This window comes from Oratosquilla oratoria, chromosome 22 (genome assembly GCF_046742065.1).
Source record: "Oratosquilla oratoria isolate Oo_2021 chromosome 22, ASM4674206v1, whole genome shotgun sequence".
Classification (NCBI taxonomy): Eukaryota; Metazoa; Arthropoda; class Malacostraca; order Stomatopoda; family Squillidae; genus Oratosquilla; species Oratosquilla oratoria.
This window is the reverse complement of record NC_134798.1, coordinates 12,455,641-12,460,640: the sequence shown is the minus strand read 5'-3', so window position 1 is coordinate 12,460,640 and position 5,000 is coordinate 12,455,641. Positions and strand designations below refer to the sequence as shown.

Below are 5,000 nucleotides of genomic sequence, written 5' to 3'. Positions count from 1 at the left end.
CCCCTCACTGCCATCTCTTCCATTATCAACTCTCCATCTGTATCTTTTACCTTTTCTTCCCTACTTGATTCGCCTCCTCTTCCTCTCTTAATTTCTTTCCAAAACATCTTTTTATTACTTTCAAAATTTTCTGTCATACTCCTACCCCATTTCACATCTGCTCTCCTCTTTGCCTCCTTTACCTTTTGCTTTATTTCTCTTTTCTTTTCTTTGTACGTCTCATATGACTCCCCTGTCCTCTTTTGTAACCAATCTGTGAATGCTCGCTTCTTCTCTTCTACAACCTTCTTTGTTTCCTCATCCCACCATTCACTACCCTTTCTTCTATTTCCCCCTGTCCTTCTTGTTCCACACACCATCCTTGCACACTTTAAGACTCCCTCCTTGAACCATCCCCATTCCTCCTCCACACCCATCTCTGCTCTATCCTTTACTCCCTCCCACTCCTCCTTCAGCTTCTTTTCGTACTCCTTCTCCTTTTCCTTTTTATTCAAGGAGTTCACTCTAAGAACCTCCCTACCTTTTGTCCCTTTCCTCCTTCTCCATCTATCCTCCACTCTCAGCTTACCTTCCACCAAAAAATGATCTGATATTCCCCCACCCTCTCCCCTTAGTACATGTACATCCTTAACTCTTCCTATCATAATCCTATTTACCACTACATAATCCATTAGCGCTCTATCTACCACCCTTCCCTCCACCACCCTCTCCCATGTGTACTTATGCTTGACTTTCTTCCGAAACACTGTATTTGCTATCATCAACTCTCTTTCTAGACACATTTCCACCATCAACTCTCCACTACGATTCTTTCCTGGAACTCCACACTTCCCAACCACTCCATCGATTGGACCATTTCCCACTCTAGCATTAAGGTCTCCCAGTACTATTACATTGACATTTCTTCCTAAACCCTCTATGCACTCATTTAAATCTATCCAAAAGGCCTCCCTTTCTTCCATGCTCTTCTCACTGCCAGGCCCATATGCACTTACAAAGACCCACATCTCCTTTCCCAGTTTCACCTTCATCCACATTATCCTTGAGGAAACCTCCTTCCACTCCACTACCCCTTTACCAATCTCCTCACTTACTAGAATAGCCACCCCTTCCCTCCCTCGCCCTCTCTTCACTCCTGATAACCTCCCACTTACACTCCCAAACATACACTCACCCTTCCCTTTCAACTTAGTTTCACTCAAAGCCAACACATCCAACTTTCTTCTCACAAACATACTACCTATCTCTTCCCTTTTACTCTCATCTGTACCACATCCACGCACATTAAAAGACCCAAACCTTAGGGTGCTGGCCCGAGGCCCTCCAGCACCCCTTATGCCTTTCCTTTTCGTTTTAGGAAATTGCCCCTTGGGGCTACAGGGAGAAGGATGCTTAGTCCCTCTCCCCGTCCCTTTCTTCTCGTCTCTTACGATCCAAGTGGGAAACTTGATGGCAGTATTCTTTTCCCCCACCACAGGGAATTCCCCCAATCAGAAAGAGAATACTCAGAGAAATGGTACAGGACAGCAACAAGGGGTTGGGGGACAGCATAACGGAGGGACAGTCGTAGTATAAAAGTGTCATCATTTCTCTATGAACAGAATTTCTTCTATCATAGACAAAATGATGTGTGGCTCTGGTGCGTAGGGGCGCCCCATATAGACCCAAAAGTATCGACTACATGCTACTTTGCCACAATAACAAGCAGCCAATACCCCAGTATGTATGTATGTATGTATACACCCTATGTTTTATATATATATATATATATATATATATATATATATATATATATATATATATATATATATATATATATATATATATATATATATACATATATATATATATATTTTATGAGTGTTAATTTAATAGCACAATGTAAAAATATGTTTTATTGACACACTGTCGGAGAATAAGATAAGATCGACAGAAATTCTGTATATTTCGACCACTATCTGTGCTCCTCTTCAGCAGAATCTCCTGAAGAGGACCACAGAGAGTGGTCGAAATATACAGAATTTCTGTCCGTCTTATCTTATTCTCCGACAGTGTGTCAGTAAGTCATATATATATATATATATATATATATATATATATATGTATATGTATATAAATACATATATATATATGTATATATATATACATACATAAAATATATGTATATATATGTATATATATATGTATATATATATTTATGTATATATATGTATATATATGTATATATATATATGTATATATATGTATATATATGGGTTATTATCAAAAGAGTGACAAATCAAAAGAGTGACATGACAAGTGACAAAATATACGGAAATTCAAGAGTGACAAATCAAAAGAGTGACAAAAAATACAGAAATTCAAAAGAGTGACAAGACAAAAGAGTGACAAAAAATTAGAGAAATTCAAAAGAGTGACATGACAAAAGATTGACTAAAAATACGGAAATTCAAAGTCTACCTCTCTTACAGGACATAGGGGCACAGTATTCCGTAGATTAGTCGTTGTTGTTAATATAATTAATTCTATATATATGTATGTGTTTGAGCTGTATGTAAATAGATAGATAGCGAGCGAGAGACACACACACACACACACACACACACACACACACACATACACACACACACACACACACACACATACACACATAAATTTTCAAACTGCCATTTATTTGTGTAATAAACACCACACATCTGTTAAATTATGTACAGTAGGTACGAATGTAAAGAAGTTTAGCAAAACCACGTAGGAAGAAAGAACCATCAACGTGACAGAGAGGTTACAGAGCCGAAACTCCTAGCCTCTTCTTGAATGCCACTTAAATATATATGTATGTATGTATGTATGTATGTATGTATGTATGTATATATATATATATATATATATATATATATATATATATATATATATATATACAGATCTTTGTCAGTTTGAGAGGCTTAATTACGAAGGTCAAAGAATTTGATCCCTGCATTTGTAGTTGATCTTTTGATACATGGTTGGGCTACTGGCAGTGGCCGGTGGTATATTTTATTAATCTTTTTTTATTTATTTATTTCTTCGGTCTCATTATCTCTGAAGAATCCAAGGACAATAAAATCCGTACAAATGACTTTATAATGAATTGAACCCTAAATTTATAATAGTTGATTTTGAACTTGCATTTGGAACATACATTTCCAAATGCTAAAGTAACAGGGTGCTTTTTTCATCTTTGTCAAAACATACATCGAAGTATCCAGAAGAATGGTCTTGTGAATATCTACAAAAATAATGAAGATGTAGCTTTAAGTATAAGAAAGTTATCTGCCCTCGCATTTTTACCTCCAGCAGAAATTTGTAACGCATTTTCATATTTATTAAGTTGTGCTCCTTGTGAGGCTGAAGTGGTGTACAAGTATTTTTGAGATACATTTGTTTTGGGAAGATCAATTGCTGCAAGGAGAAGAGGACGACCAGGAAGACTCACACAGCGTCACCCACCAAGATTTCCTCCATCTATATGGAGTATTCATCATCTACAGGAATACAATCTGCCAAGAACAAATAATAACTTGGAAGCCTGGCACAGAAGGTTTGAAACGGTGGTAGAACGTTACCACATGGGAGTATTTTTAATGATTAAGGAGTTTTTAAAAGAACATCGAACACAACAAGAAGTGGAGCGAATAATTGCTGGGAGTAACCAACAAAAAAAGAAAAAAGAACAAATCCAAAGGGAACAGCGACTTGCTACTGTTATAGCTAGATATGGAACTGCCTCTCTTGATGACTACCTTAGGGGCATTGCATACAACCTTCATTTGGGTGCAGCCAATGTCGATGAGCCTAACATTAGTGATGGCGATGTTACTAGTGATGAAAATTAAAGATTAAACATTATTTTACCCTTTTTAATTAATTTTTATGTTCAATTAATAAAATTTTCAACTGTTTTGAAAATATTTTTTTAATGTTATTGCAGTTTCTGAATGTTTTTATGGCATGTTCAATTTTTATGTTCAATTAATAAAAAAATTCTACTGTTTTAAAAATAGTTTTTTTTTTAATGTTATTACAGTTACTGAATTTTTTTATGGCATGTTCAATAAATAAAATTTTGCCTTATCTGAAGCACTCGTTTGAATTGTCACTCTTTTGATTTTTATTTAATTGTGTCACTCTTTTGATTTGTCACTCTTTTAATCACTATTTTAAGAGTGACAAATTATGTCACTCTTTTGATTTGTCACTCTTTTGAACGGATCCCATATATATATATATGTATATATATATATATATATATATACATATATACATATACATATGTATGTATATATACCGATATATACATATATACCGATATATACATATATATGTTAATATATATAATTATATATATACATATATATACATATATATACATCTACATATATATATATGTATATATATATATATATATGTATGTATATACATACATATATACCTATATATATACATACATATATATGTATATATATACATATATATATATATATATATATATATATATATATATATATAAGAATATAAGAACATAAGAATGAAGGAGACTGCAAGAGACCATAAGGCCTACACTAGGAAGCTCCTTATACATCACCACCTGTCATCCCCATCCATAAAGTTGTCTAATCGTTTCTTAAAGCAACTGATAGTTTCAGCGCTCACTACAGGGTTACTTAGTTTATTCCATTCGTCGACCACCCTATTAGTAAACCAATTCTTGCCTATTTCCTTCTTAAATCTAAATTTTTCCAGTTTATGACCATTACTGCGAGTCCTGCCTTGTTGTTTTAATATGATGATCTTGTTTGCATCACCCCTGTTAAAGCCTTTGATCCACTTGAAGACCTCTATCAGATCACCCTGCACTCTGCGTCTTTCCAGAGAGAGTAAGTTAAGGTGTATGTATATATATCTATATATATATATATATATAGATATATATGTATATATATATACATATATATATACACATA

At 34.4% G+C, this 5,000-nt stretch overlaps 2 protein-coding genes across 12 annotated transcripts in view; both read right to left on the bottom strand.

Annotated features, from left to right (window-relative positions):
• Positions 1–5,000, bottom strand: part of LOC143037275 (uncharacterized) — a 271,196-nt gene that overhangs the window by 1,945 nt on the left and 264,251 nt on the right. The window lies entirely within an intron of this gene.
• Positions 1–5,000, bottom strand: part of LOC143037433 (uncharacterized) — a 297,418-nt gene that overhangs the window by 230,235 nt on the left and 62,183 nt on the right. The window lies entirely within an intron of this gene.